This window comes from Macrobrachium rosenbergii, chromosome 20, assembly GCF_040412425.1.
Source record: "Macrobrachium rosenbergii isolate ZJJX-2024 chromosome 20, ASM4041242v1, whole genome shotgun sequence".
In the NCBI taxonomy this organism is placed as follows: domain Eukaryota; kingdom Metazoa; phylum Arthropoda; class Malacostraca; order Decapoda; family Palaemonidae; genus Macrobrachium; species Macrobrachium rosenbergii.
The window spans coordinates 1,695,481-1,707,500 of record NC_089760.1 but is presented as its reverse complement, the minus strand read 5'-3'; the positions used below and the strand labels follow the sequence as shown (position 1 = coordinate 1,707,500).

Genomic DNA, 12,020 nt, shown 5'->3' with positions numbered 1-12,020 from the left:
TATATATATATATATATATATATATATATATATATATATATATATATATATATATATATATCTCTACTTATTCCGACCACAAGTCTGAGGCATATTCCAGCACGTATAAATCTCCCCGGTTATATAAACACGACTTATCGACTTATTAACTTTACAAGACCGAAATAACGAAGGAAAGGAATGTATTATTCACAGACGGTACCTTAAGATGAACTTCTTCAAATTCCCTGGCTAGTTTACACCGAAACAGATGCAAGACCCGAGAGTGAAAGAACATGTGGTACAGAAATGGTCCTCTTCAGCTGTGATTAAGATCCAAAGCTCATTACAGACTTGGGCGCACGGTAACAATAAAAGAAAATACTTTAAAACTGACAATTTCTAGAAAGAAGAAGGATGATAAGAACGAAAAATTAAGAGGAAGGGGCGGGTTTAAAAAAATTATAAAAATCAAACAGACAAAAAAACTGAACAATGGTTATTGAGGAAAGAATCATCTTCCAAAGGACGAGTTAACAATGTGGGGAGAAACAGCGAAGCACTGAAATAAACATATGACAAAAGAAGAAGAATAATATAACCAATTATCTGTTAATTCTGTTACCAGGGTTGTTTAAGCAGCCACAGGAATGTGCCTCAAAAAATGACTATAAAATCAATTATATCCAAAACCTACTTTTTTTGTCACACATTTGCCAGGTGAATAATATACAAAAGGCTTTCGTAAACGATTAGGAAAAAACTGTATTGATATAATCAGACACAACGTTTAAACGTATTAAGGGGGTGGGGCAAGAATAAGTACTGCAAAGTGATAGTTGCTAAACAATGAAGACTGAAAACAGCGAAGGAACGGCAACATCTGTAAATTTAGGCAAGAAAATTGAAGACATTCGAAAATATCTCTATAGGGGATGGGTTTTGGAAGAATGGAAAGAAAATAAAATATGACTACATAGTAACAGTATCGATATAACAGCAAAACAAAGACTTATGATGTTGTATCTTTCTTTTGTGAGTTCTCTGAACTCACCACTTCTGCTTTTATTAGTTTTATCTTGGATTCGTTTCTCTCTAAATATATAATGCATTCTGTTAGGCAAGATATATAAGTATAGTGGTGTTGTGGCGACTGAAACATCATCATCTGCGTATTCCAAAACTGTCAAGCTTCGAGATTTACTGCACTCTAAACCTTCCCTTCCACATGCGATCAAGTTTTAAAAATCGACGAGAAGGGAAGATAGCAAATGTGACATTAATTGCATTACCTATAGCACCCCATTCCTTACTGCAAGTTAACTTGACAAAACTTCAACATTTTTGCATCTGCCTAGTTAAAAGATAGTTTCAGTAATTTTCACACATTTACCCTACTATGAGAGTCCACTTGAATGTAAAACAAAATACGTAAATTTAACCAGAGACCTTGAAAGGAGCAACTTGTCTAATTAATGACTAATTAATGCTATATGCTTACAGCATTTAGTATTTATTAGTTACCATAAGGTATCAGTAATCAGAGAGCATAACATTATTAACAGCAATTTAGAATAAACTGTCTCAAATGTAAAAGCACCTGAGTATCAGGTGGCGCCCATCATATCATAATATATACGAAATTAGTTGTCAATTTTCTTCCGTGACCACTGGCTTTTCAAACCTTGAATTGCACAGAGGTTTAGATCTACTAAGCAAATTATTTTGTTTCAGTGTAGTTGCCGCTTATTAACGCTAACTGAATATCACAACTTCAATATATTTCTTTGGTATAATATTAAGAGAAAATCAATATGATATTTTAACCCAGAACCACCTTCAGATCCATTTTTTTTTTTTTTTTTACAAGCACAAACGCGTCAGCTTATCACCTTTTCGCTCTAGTCCACGACCAGAATTCTGCACATCTTTGACCTTTCATGATTTTCCGAAACTGTAGAATCGATAACGTTTTTAATTCTACGCGAGTGATGGAATTAATATAACTGGTCGAGAAACAACGTGAGAGTAGCAGTGCTTTCAGCAGCATAGCATGTATTAAATTTGTTGCTTTATTTGCGTGTCAAATTGATCAATTTAAAACTGTTTAAGACATTGCGAATAAATTTCCCTCTAGGTCCTGCGGTTTAATAATAAAAGATTAGACATTAATAAAATCCTATTAATCATTCCTTTGACCTTTTTTCCTCAAAGTACGTCTTAACTTTTTTAAAATATACGGTACTCATACACATGTGCAATTCTTCAGTTGCAGTTTGATACATTTGAAACATACAAATATTACTAAGAGGGCCATGTGGCCCCGGTCGCTTGGAAAAAATAATGCGGCCCCCCCTGTTGCCAAAAGCCTGCCATGCCCCTTCTGTAGCTTGGACTGCCACAATCTTTTGGACTGCCACAATCTTTTGGACTGCCACAATCTTTTGGACTGCCCCAGTCTTTTGGACTGCCACAATCTTTTGGACTGCCGCAATCTTTTGGACTGCCGCAATCTTTTGGACTGCCGCAATCTTTTGGACTGCCACAGTCTTTTGGACTGCCACAATCTTTAGGACTGCCACAATCTTTTGGACTGCCGCAATCTTTTGGACTGCCACAATCCTTTGGACTGCCACAGTCTTTTGGACTGCCACAATCTTTTGGACTGCCACAATCTTTAGGACTGCCGCAATCTTTTGGACTGCCACAATCCTTTGGACTGCCACAATCTTTTGGACTGCCACAATCTTTTGGACTGCCACAGTCTTTGAGTCCGAGTTCCCTCGCCTGACGGTCCGCTCAGTCTTCTAACTTTAATCACTTCTGTTACTTATCATTGAGTATAATAACAATAACCGATTTATTCATTCTGGCTTTGTTATTTTCACCCGTTCACATAACATATCATTAATTAGAAACTTGCTAAGAGGGTTCATGGCCTTTTGAACTGTTGTAATAATAATAATAATAATAATAATAATAATAATAATAATAAACTTGAATAAACTGGAAGCCAAAGCAGCCCCAAGACTTGTGTAGAGGAGCGTGCAACTAGAAACAGTGTATAAATTAGAAACGATGGACTCTCGTGCAAGAAGGATGCAACCCGGAATCCCAAACTATATGGCTAGACGGTGACAAACAAAAGGAAAAATTATTATCACTCTTATATTAGGTGCAAATAAAGTTTGTGTATAGAAACATATATTTAACATCCACTGATAACATTCAAGAGAATTGTTTATTGAAATGACCTCAAAACCTAATTAACTTCCATTCCCTCATAATCTTCTATACGCTCTCTACTGAAACTCTTGAAATTTTCTTCATTGGTGGGGTGGGTAGAGCTCTCGGCTAGCACGCTGTTGGCCCTGCGTTCGACTCTTCGACCGGCCAATGAAGAATTAGAGGAATTTATTTCTGGTGTTAGAAATTCATTTCTCGTCATAATGTGGTTCGGATTCCGCAATAACCTGAAGGTCCCGTTGCTAGGTAACCAGTTGGTTCTTAGCCACGTAAAACAAATCTAATCCTTCGGGCCAGCCCTAGGAGAGCTGTTAATCAGCTCACTGGTCTGGTTAAACTAAGATAAACTTCAGAAACGCAGTGGACAAGGTTACTTACTCTTGGCTATTAAACGATATTTGTGGCTCCATATGTAAAGGTGTGTATGTATATATACACACACACACACATATACAAATATTATATACACATATGAAGACACATAAGTTCTCTTTGAAGATACCAGCTCTCTCATACCCAAGAGACTGGCCTATACATTAAGCATCTATTGACAACCACGGAACCTATAGTCCAAGGCCAAACAAGAGTTTTCTGTCATCGTACACGGAAAGCCTAGCCGAGTGAATCTGTACTCGCGGACACGCAAGAACTGTAAACCCGTCCTCAGGCACGCAAAAGGTAAGTGGATATGCACCAGAACACGGCAGGTAAATGAATCTATCGGAAAACAAACTTAAACGAGGAAATGAGTTTGAAAATCAAATAAAATACAATGACTGCAGTCCCTTTATGGACACCCTAGCTTAGTATCTTACCTGTGGGTAACACAAAGTGGTCTATATTCACGTCATTTTGTGTTGTGGTATTAAAGTGGTAATACTAATGAATGAACTTCAGTGCAATTAAAACCCCAAAATGCGGTCCATGGTATGCTGGATAACTAAAAATAAAATCCTTTATATTATATATATATATATATATTATATATTATATATATATATATATATATATATATATATATATATATATATATATATATATATATATATATATACATATATATATATATATATACATCACATCGGAGAAAATGGTTATGAAACACGATTTCATCGCGAAATTATCTGGTTATTTTTACGCGTGTGTGTTAGTCTTTCGTTATATCGTCAGATGTCAACGAAACCGATCTTGAAAATAACAACTGGCACTAAAGAAAGAACTGCTTCGACGTATAAAAAAAAAAAAAAAAAGAGCGAGTTCTCTATAATGAGACACATTCACACGCGAATCTATCACCAGACACCCAAAAGTCACAACAATCTATAATTACACACGCAAGAGGACGAGCGAAGATCATCAAACCCACAAGATGATAAAACAACTCGTCGTCAAACACCGAGGCGAGAGCCATATCGCCACTCCAGCCAGAAACCGCCCTGGAATGAAACAAAATCAGGCTGGAAAAGGGAGAGAAAAAACTGTACTCCAAACGTGCGTAAGATAACAGACGCCAACAGACGCCACCGGGGTAACAGTAGACATGTAGAAGACATGAGAAACGTGCCACAAGACACTCGAAGGCCAGTGAGGCGAGTGGGAGGAAGGAGGAGGAGGAGGAGGAGGAGGAGGAGGAGGAGGGAGGAAGGGTAACCCCTTCGATCAGGAGGTGGGGAATTCGTCCAGCGAACCCATGGCGTGGAAGGGGAGGATGGGGGGGAGGGGCTCGGATGGGGTCGAGGTCTAGGGGGGGAGGGGTCCGTCCGCATTATGACATGACTATATGGTTTCCGTGACATGCGAGATCACTGCCGTCATGAGAAGTCGTGTTCTTGTGGAAGCCCTCAATTACATCTCCCTCAACCCCCAACACCCTGCCCCACCCACCTCCACCCCACACCATGAGCCTTCTCCCTAACGAACGCATTTCCCATTCTGTTCAAAATCTGGATACGTAGAGAGATAAATGAAAGAAACAAAAGCAATTTCGACGGCAAATCCATTAATCCACTTCACTGGAAACCAATTAGAATTTAGCTTTTTTTTTTTTTTGGATCGATTCTCCTGAATGAAACGACAGAAAAATGACAGAAACATTCCAAGAAAAACTCTATTGAGAAAGGGGGAAAAATTGGCAAGGAAACCCTCTAACACTAATTTCATTCTGCTTCTGTGAAAGCAATCAAGGGGCCTTGATCAACATTTTCGAGGAGGTCTTCGAAATTCAGAGGTCGCTTCTCAAAATATTTTATTCGTTGTTTGACAGAACCTCCGTGGGAGGATATTATCCATTCTGAGAGTAATTACCCTTGGCGAAGGATAGTGAGAAATTGTGGTTGACTACAAAGTTGACTTAAGATCTTATATATGGACCTTGGTTGATTACACAACCCCTACGGTCCCTTAGTATGATTAGAATTTCATCTCCAAAGTCAAGAGCGAATTTAAGCAACATACAAAATTACACATCTTGACTAATTTTTTAATCAATTTCAGCAACATTCTTGTACACTCAGGCTAACTAATCATGAAATTCATTCCTCGTGAACCTTTTTTTAACTTATATCGGAAAGAACTTTAAGCCTTGCAACGAAAACAATTAAAGAAAACAAAATGGAAAACTTAAGAACAAACGAAAGATCTTTTGTGATTTTTGGGTAATCCCAAGAGAGTTGTAGGTACACCTCGCCAATAACGTTAATTAGCATGCATGGATTTTCTTACAATTATATTGTTTACAAGTTCACAGGACTGCCTGCGGCTTGTTGGCTCAAGAAAAGAGTTAGGATGCAATTAAGAGCCTGCGGAAAAGACGAGAATTACATCAGAATTAAACTCACCACAACCGAGATTTATTGCTAATCCAAAATCACTCATTACTGGCAACTGTAAATGCCTTAATACTGATATGCGTCCTTTTATCTATCTATCTATCTCTTTTCTCTCTCTGTCATATATATATATATATATATATATATATATATATATATATATATATATATATATATATATATATATATATATATATATGTATATATATATATATATATATATATATATATATATATATATATATATATATATTAAATACACATAGATTGCATATCTTAGTAAGATTCTCTCAGTAACAGATACGTAAGTCAAACAAGCATAGAAACAAAATTACTTTTTGTCCATACACAATGTACAGTCTTAAAAATAGATTCTCTCATTAACCAACTATACTTTACTTGACAACAGTATACTTTTAATTTTGCAGACATTACTGAACATACTTATAACAACAATGACAATTTTAAAACTCTCCAACAAGGAAAAATATATATATTTACTTTCCGAGACCTATTTTGAAGCATTCCGCGGACAAAAAGGGGCGCGCATTCCCCAAACTTTTGATAAAGAGAAAAGCCCAGAACAAAAGAAGAAAATAAAGCGCAAATGTATATAAGAAATATGTAAAACAGAGGTTTAAGACTAATGTGCGTGCCGACCATTTTGGCAACTGGTCCGCCGCCTAATACCCGAGAATTTGTCTCCCTGCCGCGGATTATGTGGAATTATTCGTATGCCAACCTTACTTTAAAAAGGTGCCAAGGCTTCTATATGCAAACTACCTGAGAGAGAGAGAGAGAGAGAGAGAGAGAGAGAGAGAGAGAGAGTCTTTTTCTCATTCTCTTTCCTTTTCTAATTAAGAAAAAATCCATCTACCTATTCAGGTTCCTCAGCATTATTTGCCCCCAGAATTTCTCCCTAGTTACTCTTGGGGTTATTTCATAGGTTATCTCATCATTCTTACCAACCGAGTTTCTTTTCCACACGGGGTCTCCTCGCTCCATAACCTCGCTGAAGAACGCTTTAATTTCTAAACATTTTTCCTCACTTCCCCGGTGACAGTGTGAAATGGTCACGGTTATTTTCGTGTAAAAAATTCGGGCAACACTCTGACAATTTTGTTTTTCATCAATAAAGCTAACCTTACCAAGGAGAACATCAGCGTATAATGGCGTGATATCCAACCAAACATTATAAATTGTTTGTAACTATAAACAGATGCCAGCCGAATGAATAATATCAGCTAATAAATCAGAATACCCGCTGTAATCATGATAACAGTGATGGCAATGTTTCCACTTGGCCATATTAAAAAACACCACAAACAACATGAACCTACAATGTCATGAAAGGAGGGGGTGGGGAAGGAGGGAGAGGAGGGGAGAGCGGTTTTTGGACCTAAGCAAACATCGGCCTAATTTCATTCAATAATATCGTAGGCTGAACACCATAAATTATATACATTGTGGATGTGTATAGCGGTTTACTGTGGTCGTAAAAATCTAATCTTATTCATTAAATTGAATGATCGAAATGGCGTGATGTTAATTGAATTCTAAATCCGTGGAAAGTACCGTTTTAACGAAGTGAATGATCATGCTACGTTGTGAACTCATGATAACAAGCATTTCGGAAGGAAATGTGAAATGAATCCCATCCTCCGCTGAGCAAAAGACTCTCTTCGATGCCACTTCCTTCGACGGACTTAAAACCCCATAAATGTGTTCAAGAAATGGCGGCTAACAAAAATAGCATATATTCTTAGCGTAAGAGTAAAAGAGTTACATATAAAACGTCTTTTTTTTCCAGCTGATTTATTATTAATTTAAGGTGACAGAGCAAAAAAAAAAAAAAAAAAAACGTGATCTGTTAAGTGCACAATTCAACATATATGAAAATACCGAGAGTTTTTTTTAAAGAGAGATGTGAAAAAAGAGCAATAAATAATTGCTATACCGCCACAACATGAGAAAGGGCCAAATGTAAAACAACCGAAAAAAATAATACTTTGAATGCCTTTTTACATAATTACGTTATTTTTTTTCAAAAGCTGCCTAAAGTAAACGAAAAAAAAGCAAGTAAAAAAAGTAAAGATGGCGCACTTGTTAGTACTAATGGCAAACAAACGACAGCCTTTCCTTATGAAGGAGCATTTAACACCCTTTGGACTAACAAGAAATGGGAGGGGGCGGGGAGGGAGGTAGAAGAAAAACGGATAGACAATCACGGTCCCCTCCCCCAGGTCCCCAAACGACACCCCCAGACACAATTTCTAAGTCGGAGAGGGGGACGAGTGGCCGGGGTTGGGATTCTTCAGGGGGGAGCCTCTCCCCTATGCTAAGTGGAACCCACGTGAATCGAAAAAGAGCTTCCAGGTAGCGGCCGATCATTTTTCACCGGCACGTCAAGAGAGCGCCGTCCTCATCAGGCAAATGGCCATAATCGTCGCCGCTAAAATACCATTTACCCGCAAACCATCGGATAATATCTCTTCAAAGCCGCCATTAAAGAACTCTCAAATGTGCAATAGAGAGAAAACCTAATCACTCCTATGTGCGCGTTTCTCGATGGACAAAAGTGGCGTTTCTTCCCAAAATGAGCTGGGAGCTTTTTGCCAACGCGTAGCTTATTTTACACTAAATGCTGCACGTTTGCCATTCCTTCATGCCCCATGAATACTGCATGTTTCCCGTGTTCACATCAAACTCCATATATTCAAGTAAAACTGATAAATATTACAAGCCACCCAAACTTCAGTTTATACATGCATTCGTTTCTGAGCACTTAAACATATCTTGGCAATATCTAGGGGAAAAAACCGGCTAACCTTTATAATCGCCGTAGAAATCAGGTAATTGCTCGTAAAAATGATGTTACTGAACCGTCCCTTTAGCAAACCTCTTTCATATTGCATAAGCATTAAGACTGATGGGTCCCAACTTCTCATCTCAGGTTAGAGATATCCGGTAGAGTTCTGATTGATATCCTGCCCCAAACGAAGAAATAATCGAATTATTTCTCACTTACCCCCATCCACTTCATCTGATTTCAGAGTTATGCCTTAATCTTCAACATACGAACAATGTATCTTTAGTTCGTAACTACATTTCTCGCACTTTAATTTTGCAGCCATAAAATTTCAGAAAATTAAAATAAAAGGAAATCATAAAACACACCTCATAACTCGACGACAGTTCAATAAAATTTTGGAAACGCTACAAACAACTGCACTTGCTAAGCGAAAGGCATGATTTGGCGTCGCATTGCAAAAGGACCCTAATAACTGTAAGGGATTTGTTTGAAGTGATGTTTTGTATTATTCTGCTTTCAGAGTACACGTAATTTTTTCAAGTATTTCATTCTACTGCCTAAAAATAATGACCTTTTACGATATCTGTCTTTTTTTTTTAATAACATCTATACGAATCCTTTCCTAAAAGTATAATGTCAATTACTTTACAATCCAACTTTGTTCCTAAAGACCGAACTCATTGGTCATCCAGGTGTATGTCCCTGTCGGAAGTATAAATTCAAAAATTACCCAAAAAAAAAAAAAAAACAACTATTCATTTCAGGGAACACAAGTCATCGTTTTTCTCAAATATCTTTCAAACTAATTATTTGATCGAAATGGTACTGTGACACACTGTACAAGACACCTCCCGCTAATTTTTGGTAATACAATGCACTGTCAAATGGTTTTAGTAAAGGCGTTTACTCTTGACTTACATGGTGTTGCCAAGCATCGCCAAACTATGCATTCCAACGTCCTTTAACCCCATCCCGTCCATCCCTCTCCCTTCCCCTCCCCATCCTTCCCTCAACCCACTTCCCTGGCCTCCCCATCTCCGGCCCCCCTTTCCTGTCTATGGGGGAATAGCGGACGTTCGATTGCGTGGATTAGTCCTACTGACTCATGCGACTTTGCCTTTAAAAGTCAAGAGTAAACGCCTTAACTAACACCATTTGACAATGCACTATACTACCAAAATTAGCGGGGGGTGTCTTGTACACTGTGTCAGAGTACCATTTCGATCAAATGATTAGTTTGAAAGATGTTTGAGAAAAACGATGACTCGAGGTCCCTGAAATGGACGGTAGATTATTTAATTCTTTGAAAGCTAACAATTACACAAAGAAGGAAACCAAATACGACAGTCAAAACAGGATTCAAAAACGTTATGCGATTCACTTCAGTATCATTTCAGTAACTATACACTGACGCATACCATATGGCACACAATACACATTACATTACATTACACATCCACCAGATCTGCTATCTGTACAGATTTCTTGTATTTCAGGTACAACAATTAGCTTCTCTTTTCAGCACAAGTATATGTCAACTGAATTCGAAGGCTCCAGACAATAACACCTTCACGTTTTAAAAACATTCCAAGGTCACGGAAACTTAAAATTTCACGTTTATTACCAAAACCGAGTAAGACTCGGTGATAGGAATGCTTGCCTCAACATTTTTGCAATAACACGGTAGTTGTTTCTGTGATTCACTTCGCGTCACATGACTATTTCAACATTCACTGAAATTTGGTGCATCTTTTGTTAAAGACAAAAAAAAAAAACCTTGACCGAGACTGAGCAATCCATCCCCAAAAGGTCCATCCTTTTCAAAAAAGTTACAATCCCGACGAAGCCGCGGTCGAATTATTTGCCGCGGCCACGAGGCCTATACCTCTGGAAGGATTTTCTTAAAAACTGCGGACAACTTTCTTGCGTCACCCTGCTAACAAATGAAAGTACAACCCGAACCAAAAATAGAACCACCTTGGCGGAGGTGAGTGCTTTGCTTGTTTTCCTTCTCGAGGAACCGAAAGTCTTATATAATGGTTCATGTGCTAAAATTTAAGCCCTAGGAGAGCTGTTAATCAGCTCAGTGGTCTGGTAAAACTAAGGTATACTTAAGGTAATTGCACTAATTCTCGCTATACACATAAGATTCTACCCTTAATTATGACGAATATAAACAAATACAAACAGACATTCTTCAAAGCAAGGGATATTGTTCACTTTTGGCATGTACTCACCACCCTGAGAGACATCGTGTACACCATTCCAAAACTCACCTGAAACGAACAAAAAATACAGATAAGTCTTTTTAAAACTATTCGATATTTCAATTTATGTAAAATATAGCCATGTTATGCACAAAGTAACACTGTCTTATCTTAGTCGAAATGACCTATATCGATATAATTCCATTGTGTCAGGCGAAATTAATTCTGCCAAAATATTATATAATGACGGTTCCCTCTGCCACTGATTGATATTCATAGAGCTAACAAAAATAAAAAGATAGCTGTGTTCCGAGGTCTTAATATTCTTCGAACAATTCATATGCATATAAAAAATCCATTACATTCTAAATAAATATGTCAAGGTAATGACACGCTCTTGTCCTTTCGTAAGTGCATCGGACAGCCATAAACGAAATCATATTTAACAGTCTAGTTATAAAAACAAATGCCATACAAAACACCTCTGTTTATTAATAACAATTTCACGCTATATCACTCGATTACAAAATGAAGACTAGGCCATATTCTACTTGTATTTCTTCGTTAGTATGTTTTACAGTTGAGCGTCAGCCTGCAAAACGAAGGAATAAATATTGATAGCAAACTTTCAGCCTACTACTCGTATGCACTGGCTGTCACACTCAAGACCACAAAATAACGTTGATCTCACGTTATTATTATTATTATTATTATTATTATTATTATTATTATTATTATTATTATTATTATTATTATTATTCAGTGTCTCCTAATGTCAAGTATTAAGGACGTATCACATTGAACTATAAAGAAATCTATGATTTTAAAGCTCACTGGACGATACTAAGCATATAGGCATTTTTGTCTAGTATAATTTACACAGCACGAGTTCTGTTCTTGGTCACAAATGATTCGACTACGTTGTTTCCCTTACCTATGTGATAACGT

The 12,020-nt window shown here is 37.3% G+C and overlaps 1 protein-coding gene across 1 annotated transcript in view; it reads right to left on the bottom strand.

Annotated features, from left to right (window-relative positions):
- Positions 1-12,020, bottom strand: part of LOC136848893 (protein-L-histidine N-pros-methyltransferase-like) — a 1,039,474-nt gene that overhangs the window by 827,849 nt on the left and 199,605 nt on the right. The window lies entirely within an intron of this gene.